The sequence below is a fragment of the Plectropomus leopardus genome, chromosome 15 (genome assembly GCF_026936395.1).
Source record: "Plectropomus leopardus strain MGB_pleo_1.0 chromosome 15, ASM2693639v1, whole genome shotgun sequence".
Taxonomy (NCBI): domain Eukaryota; kingdom Metazoa; phylum Chordata; class Actinopteri; order Perciformes; family Serranidae; genus Plectropomus; species Plectropomus leopardus.
Genome location: NC_142190.1, coordinates 32111567 through 32128979, shown reverse-complemented (window position 1 = coordinate 32128979; position 17413 = coordinate 32111567). Strand labels below are relative to the sequence as shown.

Genomic DNA, 17413 nt, shown 5'->3' with positions numbered 1-17413 from the left:
CAGTAAAAACCAGAGCTTCTGCTCTTAAGTCTAAAATCCAGCAGGTCTTGTGTCCACCAGCATGACAGCCAGCCGCCTCCTTGCACCAACACAGGGTGTTTACTCTGGAGCCGGAGAAAGGATTCTGTTTCTACCAGAATCAGTGTAGTCCACCTCTGCTCAGATACACTTGCTGTGCAGTTAATGGATTTTTGCACTACAAAAATATCTTGTCTAAACAAGTAATTTAGTCTAGTATTGAATTTTTTTCTGTAAAACAAGTAAAAATATCTGCCACAGGACTGATAGAATGTATCTTTTTTCCTGTGGCATTATTCTGAATAACGATCTCTAAACTAGTGATCATGATCATCATTAAAAGGCACAAGAATGTGTGCATTAGCCCACTATTTAAAACATGTAACATAGCATTGCACAAAAAAGTGTAGCATGGTTTAAAACCAATTTGCTGCAGTTGAAAACCAGATCCTCATATTTGCCTTTGTGTAAGTGAGAGGGCATGAGTGCAACCTAAAGGGGTTAAAGAAGCATACTTCAGATCATAGACACTATGTGCAGTAGCATACTACTTACGGTACCTTACTTTTTATTGCGTTTGGGAAGCTGGTCTGAGGTAGAATAAGATCAATACACAGTGTAAAATATTGTATACAGTATTAAAAAGTCATGCTGAGTTGTGGCACTGTTGAATGGTTGATCTATGGAGAAATCATAGACTGTATAAACATAACGGATGTACCCATTGGTGTCATGGATGTATTAAAAAGACCCTGATATAGCCTGGAGGCGGGGCCCCATTTATTTCAATGAGTTCTACTCAGTTGCAAAAGAAGCAAAAAAGTACCCAGATCTTTCGCATTAGGCTTGTGTACTAGAGACTTGAGGAGGCGGAGCGACTGACTTCCAGTTTAGCACTTTGTTAGCTTAAATATAGATAGTGAAATGAGTCATTACACAGGTGTTTTGCTGCTCACAAAAACGTATCAACTGATTCACACATGGCTCTTTCCCAATGTAAGTCACTTGGAAAAAAGTCTTTCTGGACCACATGGCATCATGTGACAGACCTGAACGGTGTAATTCCACTTTTGGCCACTATGTAACATTTTCTTCAGAGCCTGGTGCACTTCCTGGGGGAAGGGGAAGAATCTCAGGTGGCAAGTGTTGCTAATTTTGTTGTGGACTTGAAGCTTCTGGTCAACAGTTGGATGTTAGTGGTAGCAGACAGTTAAACAGATACAGCGGTACCTTTAACAGTGAGGATTCATTCACTGTGAGCAGGCAACAAACTAACAGCTCTCCAGGTCATGTATTACTAATATGCATTGCTAATTTGCACTGGTGCTGCGTGGTCGCAAAATGTGACTAAATAGAGCTCTGCAAATGCAAACGCATGTCTCACCTGCTCACACTACCGCCACTACCACTCATTAAGTTAGACTGTTATGGTAAACATGATGATTTATTCTCTGTGAGATGGAAACAAACTAACTGCCCTCCAATTCATATATTAATAGTAATTGCAAATTGCAGTAGTGCTCCATGGTCACAATGTGACTAAATACTCACCGCCTGGAGCTCTGCAAAAGTCCTGTTTTGTGTGTGTGTCTGTGAGAGGCGGAGAGCAGTAGAAGAGAGTGAGAGAACCAAAACGCTGGTGGCTTAAAAAACTCGATGTTCGCAATATAGTCATTTTGTATTTTGCATGTGGTACAAGCCACAATACACTCAGTATATTCAATACATTGCCCCCCTAAGTACAATATAATATAAATGTAATATATAATTACTAATGGCCTAGCTATTAAAGCATTTTAGCTAGTAAACTAACAGAAAGCTTGTAAGAATAAGCTTGAAAAGAAAAGGCCTAAATTTCAGTTGATTTTTATTAGCTGGTCGTAGGGAAGGGAAAGACATTAAAAGCTTTTATTTCCATTTATTAAGTGTTGGCGAGATTGAGAAATTAATATACTGCCTAATGGTAGGCCTGTTTACTAATAGAGGGATGATACTTTTTTGTAGTTAGCTTCACCTTGGTTCTCTTGTCAAAAAGCCTGTGGGATTTTTCCATTTGATTTTGAATCATGGTTAAAAATAAGCTCTGTGGCAAACAAATGTTTGTGATACTTACTCATTTTGTTCAGTTACATAATCCTCACAAATAAACACCATTTCTTGGATTTTTGAGGCATAAATGCAATCACCAGATGTAAAAGATAATGTTAGGCTATATACGAATGACATCACTGTTGCATGATTTAGCAACCACAGGTCTTTTAAATGCTTTTCAGCACATTTCCGTGTGATTACTTTGTTTGCTTGTTTGTTTATTTCGAACAACTAAAAAGAAAGAAAGAAAAGAATAAATAAAATAAAAAACAACGACATAGTTGAAATAAAAATAAAAAGTAAACATAGCTTACAAATATGTTAGTCAAAACTGCAGCACCACTGTCTTGTGTTCGAAAGGGAGTTGGAAGAAGCTATCAGCTTATCTAGTCCTATCTCCACTCAAGCTGTGTCCATAGTATGCACTATATATTGTATGTACTATATGCAATACTATTACAATAATTACAATCATATTTACTAGTTAATTATAATAAAACAGTTATATATAGTACCTAGTAATAGTAATAGATCTGTAGTCTCATTTATTCCCCTGTTAATAGCAGCCATTTGTAAGACAGATAAAAGCTTCAAAGTTTGCAAATGGGGCAAAAGAACTGGAGGAGCTAAAATGCTAACTCATTTTAGGTTTTTACGACGCACTCCTAGAGCACTCTATGTAGAAATATTTTTGACTTGTCCATTGCGTTTTACTGACATAAGTCGGTTTTGGTTCTCCATACACATGATTGTGTGTGAAGTAGGTTGTCTGAAGTTTATACATCTATAATGAAGTCTATTAGCTGCCGAAGAGCGTCACTGAACACCCACAAACATCTCAGTACAAAACATTGTCCCCGCACCTTTATTCTCTTTAAGTCTGTGATCATTTTTCACATCATTAGCCTCCATTTAGATAATCTCTTTTTTATCCCACTAGTCTGCACATTTTTTTCCTCCCTTCTTGATGCAGCTCGATTCATTAAATAGAGAAATCCACTGGTGGCAGCGAGGATTGGAACTTCTTTTCTTAAAGTCTTTATCCAAAGCCCAGACTGGAGGATATTAGACTGGTCTCTTTTTGTTTGCTCAATCCATCCTGACTCATCACGACGTGGGTATTTTTAGCAGTGGATTCCTGTTTGGCTTTCCCCCCACTGTTCACAAGGGGCTATCATATTCTGTGAGACAAGGAGGAATAATCAATGTCAAATATCAGCTCAGAGTTGATTAGCGGCAGAGAGACAAAGTTGGAGAATCTTGTGTCATGCTGGAAGTTTCAGAGTGTCTGTTATAGCAGGAGAAAGTGCTTGTAGTTGTGTGTGTGGACTAGATGTGTGTGTTTGTGCTGTGTTTTGTCTGGCACAGCTGCCTGTATTAGCTGCATGCTCGTTAAATGTTGGGCTTAAACCTGCGCTGACGCCGCCCCGGCTCTGGTTACTCCTGTGGGAATACCTGCCATTGTCACCGTGATCCCCTTATAATTCCCTGGAATTAGCCTCAAATGGTTGAAGTTTGGCTGGTCACATAGAGACTGCAAGAACTTAGCTTTGACTAACTGTTAAATGCAATAAGCGTATTGTAATTTACTTCCTGCTTGTGATGCGTCACCTGAATTTAGATTCTATTGTCCTTCATGTAAACCCCAACTGAGGCTGGTTCATCGTGGCCCCTGTACAACAGTGTAAACCCCACCCCCCACAGAGTCTGATTCCTCACTGTTAAGGTGGCCAAGTGACCCGATATCCTGTTTGTCAGGAGAACAGAAATATTTCTGATTGTTGCACATCCTGCCGGTCAGTGATCTGTGGCACATACAGCTGCCGGGCATGAGGACTTATTTAGCTTCTATTGTATGAGCTGGGAAACAATCACACTCTGTAACGACTTAATCTTCAATGCCAGAGAATGATTTTGAAGTGTGAGGTTGCTGGGTTGGTTGTCACTATGCGTGGGAGATTCTTGTGAGTTCTGGGCGCACGAGCCACGGGCATTATCATGCAAAATTAATTATTTTCCCTCTTTTTTATGTCCCCCTGAATCTCAGTGCAGTAAAAAACCTGCCTGTGTTTTATTGAAACGAAATTATGGTATAATGTCACTTTTGCTATTAGCCCAGAGTCTGTGCATGCCAATTGATCCTGCTGTTGTCATAGCAACATGAACCACTAAACCTCTGCGCAGCTGTTGTTATGGAAGCCCTTGAACAGCTGGGGGGCTATAGCTGCGGAGGGATTGTGGGAAACGGGTCTTTTGGTCCTCCCTTCACACCTTGACCCCAAAACTCGTGCTTGCGAAAAAGAGAAGGATTTGGGAATCTTAAAGATGTCCATCTGGAGTTTTTCTCTCCACTGTACAGAGCCTCCATATGATCAGAGAGAAAGTTTCGGCAGGAAGTTGTGAATATTTAATCATGTCTGTGTCTTCTCCAAATCTGCTTTGCCATGAATGCGAGCAGTGAAATCAAATGAGTCAAATGAGGCTAGATTCTCTCCCAGGGTTTCCCTGATGCATCGGAGCATATCCCATTATTGATATGAGCAACTGTTGTACACAGTGAAACAATAAAACAATCATTTCACAAGAAGCACAACTTGAACGGGGAGCAGAACTCTCTGTCCAATTCCTTCAGCCATAATAATGATGAAACTCAAGCCAAGAGCAAGGTCTTATCCTCTCACTGTTTGATTTTATGCACAATTTATCAAATGTGGATAATAATTGGCTTGTGGATTATAATCAATGCATCAATTAATAATCAATATTGTTTACACTAGGATTAGGTAGTATCTCATTAATATGGTATATGCAGTTGACGCATTAACACTAACAGCCATTCTATATACATATACAAATTAAATATACTGTTACTGTAAACCAGGGTATTTAGAAATCCCAAAGGTATGTTTTTCAATATGGTCAGAAATATAAGTGCTCCTCATTTTATTCAACTCATTGTATGTAGTGCACAGCACGCGCCACCAGAGCTCAGTCGTCGGTCTTTATGGGTGGAACAGGCAGCTGAGCTGAAAGACACAGTGACACCTAGTGGTGGAGAGAGAACAGGTGTTTACTGGACAGTAAACACCTGGCAATCAGCAGGTAAAGAATAATAACTGTGTGGAATAATGGCATGTTTTTTTTTACATCTAAATTGGTGAATTAAGGATTTATTTCGACCAAACTGGAGCAGATGATTGTTGGAGCAGTAGACTTACTAACTAGATTACTCACGAGAGTAACTGAGACAGTTTGGGTGAGTTTTATTTGATTTTTTTTTCGAGTTTGAGTGAAGTCATTTTTATAATGAGTTAACAATGAGTTATCGATCTTTTGTGATTGAGAAAAAATTTAATTCAAAAGGTATACAGTTGTATATCTCTGTTTTAAAAGAAAAATAGTGTGAGAATATTTCTTTTGTCAACATTTTATGGGTTTCTGTTGTGTATTCATTAGTCTGAAAAGCTGAGAGTAAGTAACTTACTTGCCGTTGCGGGTGGGGAGTAGGGGTGGTGGGGTAAGCACCGCACACTTACATACCCTGATGAAGGTTCAGGAAGATTATGATGATAACGAAATATTACATACCGCCCAAGCCTAGTGGACACCGCCTTTTTGGGACTCAGAAAGTACTCAGATACTTGACTTAAGCAAAAGCAGAACTATGATGTAAGATATACTGTATTAGAGGTTTTACATTCAAATTCTTTCTTAAAGTAATATTATTTAGCTAAATGTGCAAGGCAAATATTGGCCAAAACTGATATGCAGCTGATAATTCAATGTATCTGAATGATCTAATTATTTAAAAAGTTGCTCATAAGTAATTTATTGTTAAACTAACCAACTAAATGGCAAATAGTTTAAACAAATTTACTGTCGGGTAAGTATACTGGTTGGTAGTTCTGCCTGTGGTGAACAATAGCAGAGGCTCACACAAACCTTTAAATTTACTCTCTAATGGATTGATAATACCAGCACTTTTAATAACTTCGACTGTCGTATTGTGCTATGTTTCATATTTTTGTTTTTATGCTGTCTTGCTGCATAAAGAATTTACTCTTTTGGGACAATAAAGTTTAAAATTGAACGGAACCTAATATTTTAGAGGGTGATTATATGCTGCATGAAAAATCTTGATCTACAAAGTAGATTATTAGTAGAAGATGCAAATAGTAAATAGTAAAATGACCATGCTGCTTGCTTTCACTGGCTGGATATGTGTACCTGTACACACATGCAGAGGCCGCAGTGAGTGATGGTGGGCAGATTCAGGAATGCTAATGTTTCCTCTGTGGCTTTTGTGAGGAAAACAGTGATTAGCCCTCCAGCCCCCTGGGTGGAGCCCCTCGCTGCACCGGCTCCCGCTCTGCTTTACTTTGACGTCAACAGGAAGGTCAGCTGGGTCCCAGAGGGGTCATGGTGAGATGGTGGTGCTTCGGTATACAGAGACGCTCCTCTAGACGGGGCCGGAGGGATGACCGAGGGAGGAAGGGCCCTTGGAGCTTAGGGAGGGCTTCGGGAAGGATTACTGTGAGGCTAAAATGTTTTCTTTGTGGCTGAAAGAAACCTAGGAAATGCTCTCACCCAAATCTCCCATGGTCTGAGGGGGCTGTTTGGCAGGGAAACTCAAGCTACATCTTAAACACTTTCTCCTTTTCTCTGGCTTTGAGCTTGTCTTTACTATCATTAACATAACCTATTTTCTTTCAGAGTTTGAGCTCCCAGTCTTTTATTGTAATGAAAGAGCTGAGTGGAAAGAAAGCCAAGTTCAACCCATACTATAGCTGGATTTCCCTCCAAATAAAGAGCATTCATATGAATTATGATGGAAGGAGTTGAATAGACAATATGGGAAAGGAAAGAAACTGAGATATACTGCTTAAAGTAATTTGCTCAATCAATGATAATTTCAATCAGCCTGCTCTTATTCCCAACTCATCAAATACTACCGCTTAGTCAGTGACTTTGGCGTCAGAAATGGACACACAAAGGCATGTGTCACAACTGTATGATAAGCCGCTTGATGGCGTAAGTTTGAAACACAGGTAAGATAAAATATAAGAAGCTGGAAACAGATGGTGGGTGGAAGGTGAATGGGTCCAGCAAACCTACGCTGTCTGATTACCTTGTGCTTTTGTTGCCAACACTTAACCACCCATTTTTGTTGCCAGTCCCTATCCACGTGCTTTTACTGCCTAAACCTGACCACCCACTTTTTTTTAACCTTAACCTAACAACCCACTTTTGTTGCCCAAACACCTAAACACCCCCCCACCCACCCCGGTGTATTTAACAGGCATAGATTGACACACCATCCCTGAGCACCAACAAAGGACGCAGGAGGATACCTTCTTCATCATATGTAGATGAGAATGGCCACTGACCAAGTTGTAACGTGGATGAGTTGGGATGAGAATGTGTTGTTTCAACCTCTCCAAACGTCTCCAGAACACCATCAGGCACACTCCGTTTTGTTTTCAGTAGAAAGTGTGAAAAATGACGGCACCAAAAAGTAATAGCAACTTGTTTAACATTAATTCTTCAGAAACCTCCCAAAAATGGTTCTGTAATTTTCTCATAAAATCTTCTCATGTCTAATGCAATGAACTACTTTATTTGCCACATTTCTGATGATGTGAACACTTCTTATTAAGGTTCCTCAAAACTGGCATGTCAGTGGGATATATTTTTAACTTTTTATTGTTTTTTCACTTGCCCTACCTTCAGAGAGACTGATAAAACTCTGAAAAGAGAAAAGTTTCGGCTCTCTCCTAAGTCTCCACAGCTTTCATTCCAACCCCTCCCATCCACTTGGGGCCTCTGGTAGTACCTACCACACACACAGTAGTCCCCACTGAGCTGTGCAGGACTGGATAAATACCATCCCTTCAGTGGCTCTGTGTTAGCAGATTGCTGGAGGTAGGCGGCCTGCTGTGAGGCCCAACCACACTCCCACTGTTCTGGAGGAGCTTTAAGCGAAAGATCAGGTGTCCAGCCCTGAATGCTTGATTGAACTTAAATCTTTTGCATGTGCGCCATAACTCCCTCTTCTGCGCTATGCCCCATGTGGCTCAGACACAGCCAGCCAGTCAATTGCTCAAAGGAATTTGAGTCACAGCGGCTCTCTGACCTCCCTGTTTTCACCTATGTCATTTAAAATTGTAATTTGATGCATTTTGTCTGCGGTGATTGGGAGTTGCAGTAGAGTGATGAAATTTAATTTCTGGTCATTATAAGGCAGTTACAACCTGACAAATATTGTCAAATAAAGCAGTAATTTATATACTGATGCCTTAAAAAGCATCTTTTTTTAAATACAAGTACTTTGATGTGAAATGTGTACTACAAACCTACAGGTAGTCAACCAATCTGAGTCCAAAATAATTTATTGACATTTAAAAGTTCAGTGTGTTGGATTTAAGGGGATATATTGGCAGAAATGGAATAAAATATAATAGGCATGGGCAGTATCACTGTATTATGGTAGCCTATACCAGGGTGTTTAGAATTCCCAAAGGTATGTTTTTCAATACTGTCATAAATACTGTTGCTTCCCTTTCTATTTAACTCATTGTATGTAGTGCGCAGCATGCACCGCCAGAGCTCATTCTCTGGTCTCCACTGGTTAAACAGGCAGCTGAGCTGAAAGACACTGCAACACCTAGTGGTGGATGGAGAAGTTACAGGACTGTAAACAGCTGGAGGCCAGCAGGCTGAGAGAGAGCGTGGGGATTGACACCATGTTTTATACATCTAACTTGGTGAATTAAGAATTTAATTTGACCAAACCAGAGCTGATGATTGTCAGAACAGTGGACTTACTAACTACATTGCAAGCAGCAGTAACCAAGATGGTTTGGGTGAGCTCAGCTGCCTGTTCCACCAGTAGGGACTGGAGACTGAGCTCTGGTGGTGCATGCTGTGTACTATATACAGTGGGTCTTGATCATGAAACACAAGCAGAATGAATTTGGGTCTAAAGTGTTAGCAGAAGGAAATGTATGTGTGTTCTGGCATTCATCAGTATTTTAGTATTTTCGTTAAGTATCTTTTTGTAGGTACAAACAATATCTACACCTACCTTCGACCACTTGTAGTGTGTGTGTAAAATAAGGAATGCAGATAAATGCTTAAGTGCTTGTCATTACAAGAAATAACAATTTGAATTCATATTTTGTTTTGTTCTGTTCACAATCAGAATCAGAATCAGAAATACTTTATTGATCCCCGAGGGGAAACTGCTTTTAGTTACAGATGCTCCCATTCAAAAGTCTTAAAAGAAGTAGGAAAGTATAGAATATATCAATAAAATGTAAACATAAGTACTAATAGAAAATAAATATATCTAAACACTAAAATAAAAATATAAATGTACATTTTGTTCTTGTTTCTACAAAATATTCTACAACATTTGAATATAGAATATTACACATGGATGTAGTTATTGCACTGGATTATTGCACATCAAAGTAGTTATTGCACATTATTAGGAGTCCAGAGTAGACTAATTGACTCACAACAACAACATACACAGATGCCTGTGAAACACACAAGTTAAACATAGCAAAAGAGTAGAAATATAAAACATTTAGATGAAATAGTTGGCAATTACCAGATTCAATGAGAAAAAAAAGAAAAAAAAAGATTAGTGATGGCTTTGAGAATGTAAAGCGATTTGCAGTCAGTCTCCACTACACAGGATGTTTACTGCCCCACAGTACATTTAATAAAGGTGAAGGCCTATTTTTATCATCAGCACACCCATGTGCAGACCAAAACCAACAGTGAATGTCTACTAACTCTGTGTGTGTGTGTGTGTGTGTGTGTGTGTGTGTGTGTTTGTGTGTGTGTGTTTGTACTGTGTGTATCAAGGCCTGTTGTCATTTCTCTGTGCTATAGAGCGCCATTGTTTTGCAAAAACACTAAACTAGCTCTATTATAAAGCGTGAGCCACACTGTTGCTCTGGGTGACGTTATTTTTTTTACAATGAACACACACTGTAGTTTATTTTGACTCCGTCCCACAAACACCAAACTGCTGCCCCAAATACTCACTAGAGCACCAAATGGGATTAATGTGCAGCCGAAAATAGACCCCAAGCAATATTTACTCCTGTTTGAGTGACGTTTAATAAAAATGAGAAAAAAGGAAATTACTGAGCCTTTAAAAAACAAATATACTTATATGTACACACCACTGCTTTTGGTCATTCTATGGGATTAGTTGACTTATGGAAAAATTGTCTAGACTGTATAAATAATGGATGTAGCTGCCAATATCTGACTCAAAAGGTGCGTGTCCACCGAAGAGATTTTTTCTAAGGCCCGCGTATTTTTTAACATTTTGCAATGGGAGTGCCACTTATTTATGCCATGCTACAAACACTTGCAGTGTGACGGGACTCTGGGGGTGAATTCTGTACAGAGTGCTGCCAGTTGAAAGATTTAGGTTTTTTTTTGAGTTCCCAAATTTGAAAGATTTTCAACTTTGGGTAGAATGGCTGCACTCGTCGCTAGGTGGGTTTCCATTACAGATTTGCACAAAACTTTAGCAATATTTTTGAAATGTCGAAAAAAACAATTGCAAGATAACTGTGTTTTCATTGAGTGATGTTCTGCGTCTTCTCCTCTGGTGATAACATTCTGAGATGCAAGGTGATGAATGTTCAAAACATTAGCAGCTTTATTTCTATTGCAGCCACCGAACTAGCCGTCATTATTTCCAATCCAAGGCCGCGTAGGCCTGTTCTGCGAGCAACAATGAAAAGAAAAGCCCCTTATACGTTGGAGCGGTCACATATGAGGGATTTCTGGAAGGTGATAGTCCACAATTTCACAGAGGAATTGTGGATTCAAAACGATTCAAAATGATCTGATCATATTTTGAGAGACGCAGAACACCTCTTGTAGTGCCCGCTGCATCATGCCCGAGGGAGCCAGTTCCTACCTACAAAAGCCAAAAAAATGTTTTCATTTCAGTTTTGTGAAATATGGCTTTTTTCGAATTGCCCAAGATACCACCTCATGCAAGCAAAAAAACTTTTTTTGTGATAAATGGAAGGGTATTTTACATTCCCAGTGTTAATTTGCACAATTTGAGGGATAATGAAAAACTGCCTATTGTCACTTTAGCCTTTCATCACAATGAAAGGGGGACCAATTTCGCAAAGACAAACATCTGACATGTACAAGTGCTAACTATAACAACAACAAAGCAAAACCTGTTTATATAAAGTATATAGCCAGTATATAGCCTAAACTATGTTTCCTCTCATTAACCCACGCAGACCGTCTTCTCTCCTTGCATGTTTCACCATTCTCCTCATCCAAAGCAAGGTTTCTATCTTGTGCAGATATGTTTACTTCAACAGATATTCTGTATCATAGTAACCAGAACCCGAAGCATCTCAACTGAAAAAATGCTGCGCCTCCAAAGTGCTTTCAATTTGCTTAGAATGTTTAGTTGTGGCATGTAAAACAGACTAATGCATTAACCACTGCCTCTGTGTCACTGCCAGAACTAATGCTTCAAAGGCTATCAGTGCTCCTGTGATTTTAAAGTGTTTTATCAAGTTAAAATAATGACATACTTATACTGCCAGTAAAAAATAACCCATATACTGCATCTGCTTACATGGATATCTTTCACATTTAGTCATTGTTTTTCTGCAGGTGGCCATTTGTAACCCTTTGAAACCTGACATCACTTTTCTTGTACCTTGCCTTTTACAAGTTTGTAAACCTTTGAGGGACATGATAATTGGTTTGATTTTTTTTTTTCAATGAAAACATGAAAATAAAGGCAATGAGCAATTTAGCAAGAATTTAGTTGATCCAGAAAATTATGTTTAACAAGCTGGAGAAAAATGTCCAGAAAACTATACTTCTAATTTTCATAATTATTTCTAAATTATTTTACAGAATTATTATATTTTTAAGCACTTTTCAGGCCATTTTCCTGTTTTTGTTTTATCTTTTTTTCCTGTTTGTTTTAGGGGATTGAATGCTCATTTTCACATAATTTTCTTGGATCCTTTTTCTAATTTCTTGCACATTTTTGGTCATTTCTTGTGAAGTTGAGCATTGCCTTCTTTCCAGGCTTTTGAAAGAAATCAAGCCAATTTGCATAGGTTTTAAAGGGTTAATGTCATTTTTATCCATAATGATCACCTTAATAAGTTGTAAATCTTGAATGTTTTCATCTTTCAACAGGTTTTGTGTGGAGACTTGGATATTGGGCCACAGAGCAGAGAAAACCTCAGAAAGCTGCTGCGTTGCTGTGGGCAAGCCAACAGTAAGTTTTCAGTTACCTTCCTATAACCCTCATAGTTTAGCCAGGTTGTAAGAACTTGTGCCTGTTTGTTAGTGTCATTAACAAAGCTGTGGGCATTTTGTGTTGTGCTGTGTGTGTTTCCTTGGAGCCCAACACCATTCTGATTTAATTTAAGAGCACACAATCAAATGTAATTCATGCTATAAACACGTTGCCATGCCAGAGTACACAGCTAACGATTACCCTGCTGTAGTTCACTCAAGCCGCTTGAAACCAAAAGAGCAAAAGAGCCCAATTCACTTGAGCATATTTTCTCAACATTTCTTCAACCCCTAGATGAGAATTTTAATTTCTGTACTCAGTTCTTGCTGGCACTTCAATCTATAGCTTTTTAAAAAAATGATTGATGATTCCCATTTTGAACAAACACACTATTTGCATCTTGGACCAGGATAAAAAAAAGCATGATGTTAGTGCTGTGTTCCAGTATTAGGAGGCCCATGACTTATACTGTAGAGATTATATTTTAACTTACTGGCTATTATTATGTTTTCCACAAATGTTCATTTCTGAAGCCCATAAGACCATAAAAGGGACCTTAAACACTGAACATGTGCTTGTTTGTGGTCTTGCCAAGACATAGTGAGGCAGTGACAACCATAGCAAATGTAAGTAGGCTCAGATGAAATATGGCAACCATTTATTTGCAAAACTCAGTGCTTCTAGAGATGAGTAGGGCAGTAAACTGTTTTTTAACAAGTGCCTGTCTTCAGTGATGCTCTGGAGTAGATAGTGGTTCTGTATTGTATTGCCATGACAGAGCAGACTATTGATGTCCAAATGGCCAAATGATTTGTAGATGCCCATGACTGGAACTTGAGTTCTTTCCACAATAACACTTGTAGCCCTTTTCCACCAAATTAGTTCTGGTCCTCGAAGTGGGTCTGGTCTGTTCAGGACTCTTAGAACCTTGGTGTTTCCAGCAGTTTTGAGTGGAATCATTGTGAGGATCAGGTGTGGAAGGCGTTGCACATTGCAGAACAGAAGAATACACTAATTGCAAAATCACAGACTACATTGGTAACCTGAAGACTTTTGTTCTGGTATTACAGATAATTATCTTTACAATCATATTGTTGCCTTCTGCATCCTCTCTTTACAACCTCTAGAATATGACATGCCCACGATGTCGTCACAGCGTTCAGGTCATAAACCTGGTACTTTTTGGTTCCAGCCTAGAAAAAACTTTTCAGGGTCAAAGTTGATGTATCTGTGGTTGAAATGCTGGTGTCATGTTGGTGGAAAAGGGGATAACAGTGAGTTTGCTGCTGAGTTATTCAGTACGTTTACATGATCTTAGTTGTATGTTGTGTTAGTCCGACTAAAATACATGTTAAGATGTTAGTCCGACTGAAATCTTACTAAGTTGAATACCTCAAAGTCGGATGAACACACCTAGATAATGCAGTTGGGGGTCGATTTACTCTTTCATGTATACGCCTCAACTGCAATTGAGCTGGCCTCAGCGTTCTTCACACGCTCCATAGTCCCCACACGGGGCATTGACCTGGAAATAGAAAAGCATACATTTGTAGAAGAAAGCCAGGAAACACAAAAGAAGATGAATGGAAGAAAACAAAACAAGACGAAGGTATCAAGTAAAATGTAGAGCACCTATGAAGTGTACAGGACGGAAAAGTTATCCATGTTGTCACCGTTTGACATGCAACCTGTTTGCCGCTTGCTAACGTGTTTGGTATGTGACGTAATCAACCAGAGGAAGGTCCGATAGCAACTAGCTGAAAGGCGGCATATCATCACCTAATGTGGTGGACTTGGACATACTTCTATCAATAAATATATTCTGTCCATGGTGCTTGTATACTGGGACAAGCACAGTAGTTCAATTAAATGGCCTAATTGAGCTAGAACTGTAGCTCCACTTAATTGTAAAGGTACTAACTAAGAAGGTGAGGAAACCATGTAGTGTCTCATGAGTCTGTAGTTACCAACATAGTGAAATCAGTGCAGGTTTGGTTTATCTTTCTTGACAAGTGGACATTTCATGGTGATGTTGTGTCCACGTTACATACAAAGACAGAATGAGCTTGATATGTCAGACGAGTAAGTTATTCCATGAATTGTTACTGCTTTAGGAAACTAACTGTTCTAACAAGTTCTTTTTGCTCTAATATAGTTCACAGAGAAGATAATGAAGTGTTCATGTTGCTGTAGCCGTTATAATCAGCAGTGTGTAGCATGCTCTGATGATTTTAGCTAATACAGCAAATAGCAATACTGGCATATCTCAAAATACTTGCTCTATTTAGAACTGCTCAAAAAGAGATCATAAAACAAAGAAGTACTTTAGGGATCACATCCAGTTGTTATTGGGCTACACATCTAATACTTAGTATGGTGATGAAGGATTAGATCACGCACAAAGACTTGTTAGCCAGAATTGTCTTGCTGGTTGTTGTTGCTGCCCATGCCCACCTCCACCTGAGTCCCTCCAAAGACAATGATGTTAGAAATTAGTTTGAAATTGCTGTCTTGGAGCATTTTGATATTACTGCCTGTCCCTGTGGTTCAGATTGAAATAAGCCAAAGGACTTTAATGTCCTCTGCAGTCCCATGTTTGCAACTAATTGCAAATTGATTTGAAGAGCTGAAAAAGTTGTGGCCGTTCCTGCTGAATTAAAATGATTCAGGTTTGTTTTTTTTTTTTTTAATCTGACGGCTTAATGAAAACCCCATTCTATGATTTTTTAAATTATTTTTTTAATTTATCTATGAATGTGAATTATTGTTCTCTTTTCAAGACACTGAGTTAATATTAAAAAGAACTGATGTTTGTGCCTTGGTGTAGTGGCTGGTTGCTCATAATTTTGTTTTTAACTATGGAAGGACGCCACCATTTGAGGAGTCCACCTGGTTGCTTGTAACTGACACTTGAGGGAAGAGTATTACATGGTCACTTTTGACACAGCTTTGTAGCCTTAGGATTTAGGTATTGGAATATGGGATCCAATTTTGATGATTTTGCACCTCACAATTTTCATTCAGTGCAATATTCTGTGGTAACATATTAAGCACAGCATGTCCTTTATATAGCAAGTAACAATTTAGAGGTCGGGTGGTAGGTGGGTGTGTAGAGTGTCTGACTTTCAGAGCTTGCATCTTATCCTAAACCTGCAATTACAATAGTGCTTATTAAGTGGAACTATGATCTTTCCCTGAGTTTCACCAAGTGTTCTAGTTGTCTAAAGCTGGGCTCATACTACAGGAGATTTAAAGTCTTTATAGATTTTGAAATCAGGTTGCATCACGCACAGAAGGAGAAACTACACAGATGTTCTTCCCTCTAATCTCCAACATGCACAGACTAGAAGATATGAGAATAGTGATGCATTACACTAGGGCTGGGCGATATGGCCTTAAAATAAAATCAATTTTTTTCAAACCAAACTCGATTTACAATTTTAATCGATTTTTTTCCCCTCTTTAAAACAAACTACAAATGACAAAGAAATCACTCAAAACAAATATTGCTTTGATTTTAGCGAGAAAAAAAGATGAAAAAAGGCAAACTGAAAAATGTAGAGGGCTTCAAGTCAGTATTCCGTATTGCACAGTTTTGCATATTGTACAGATTTACAATTGAAACAGTAGAGTATTGAAAATGACCAATTCTGAAATTATACAACCGTTGTTCTACATAAGTTCCATGTTAAGAAATAATGTTATTGGTTGTGTTGAAATGACTGGACTGTATGTTTGTTGTAGTGGAGTCAAACCACATCCCCTCCAGCTCTCTGTGATCTTTTCAGGTGTACAGTTGTACAGATGAGGCGGCTGTTAGCACATAGCTGGGGTGGATAGTTTTCAGCATGTGGATAAGTCCAGGCTGTACATATCTACTGTACATATGGGCTGAGGTGCTCTTTTGCATCTCGGAGTGAGACACATTTTTCCCACTCGGCTGCGTGCCTCTGTTTAAGATGTTGTAATAAATCAGTCGTGCTGCTGCCTTTAATTGCAACAGCCTAAAACAAACTTTGCAGCTGACTGTGGTTTGTTCCAGATCTGATACCAAGCCAGTTGTAATTGTCTGAAGAGACTGTACCTTTTTGGCAACGTACTTCAATATTCATTGTTATTAAAGCTTGCTGTCATGTTAGTGTGTGTATATCTTTAGGAGGTAAACCACGGAGGAGGGCACAGCCCACTGTGAACTGTGGAAGCCCAAAAGAGAAAAGCCCAGAAGCCCAAAAGAGAAAATCTAGATTTTCATTTTAAAAATGGTCCTAAACAACAAATGATCATTAATCAATAAAATCGATTTATCACCCGACCCTAAACCCTGCCAAAATCAAGAATTCCGATTTGTTTTATCAATGGCCTAGGAAAGGTCTATCACTAGTTGTGAGCATGAGCTACTCTGTCTTAAAGCCAGACACCAGAGAGGGAAGTTGCAAACTTGTTATGTCATCAGGTATAAAATCTGAAGCTACTTCATAGACAATGAATGGGACATTGTTTTTGTGCACCCCCAGAATGTTTGTTTTCTTTGTTTTTTTATACCCAAATGACCTTTATTCTGTTAAAGTATTTCTAATTGTGAAACAGAAAGCATTCCCCTGGCTGCTCTCTGTGTTATTTAGAGCATCTTTCACCATTCACTGTCTATGCAGCAGTTCCAGACTTTACACCCAATGACAAATACATTTTTTCTAGAGTTTCTAGAGTTTTAGGACTCTAGTTTTTGGATTTGGTAAATAGATGTTCATGTCTGCTAATATTTTTGGTCTGTCTTAGACCATAGGAATAACATGTATGAATTTTGAAAATGGGTGTAGTTTCTGATTGAGATTATTTTATCAGAGGAAGCCATTTAAGTGATCTCTTTAATGTGATTTTGTGGGTAAATGGATGTAAACACAACAGAGATTGACGTTATCTGACCACCTGCTATAATGTTAACAACTCTTGATTTGAGTCAAGATGAGGAAACTGGAGGTGAGGTTT

The 17413-nt window shown here is 38.8% G+C and overlaps 1 protein-coding gene across 4 annotated transcripts in view; it reads left to right on the top strand.

Annotated features, from left to right (window-relative positions):
- The window catches only part of pknox2 (pbx/knotted 1 homeobox 2), a 165355-nt gene that overhangs the window by 40149 nt on the left and 107793 nt on the right, over nucleotides 1–17413 (top strand). For all 4 annotated transcript variants that reach the window (XM_088088366.1, XM_088088365.1, XM_088088362.1 and 1 more), the window contains one exon: nucleotides 12325–12406. The gene's annotated coding sequence lies outside the window, so the exon portion shown is untranslated. The remainder of the gene's footprint in view (nucleotides 1–12324; nucleotides 12407–17413) is intronic.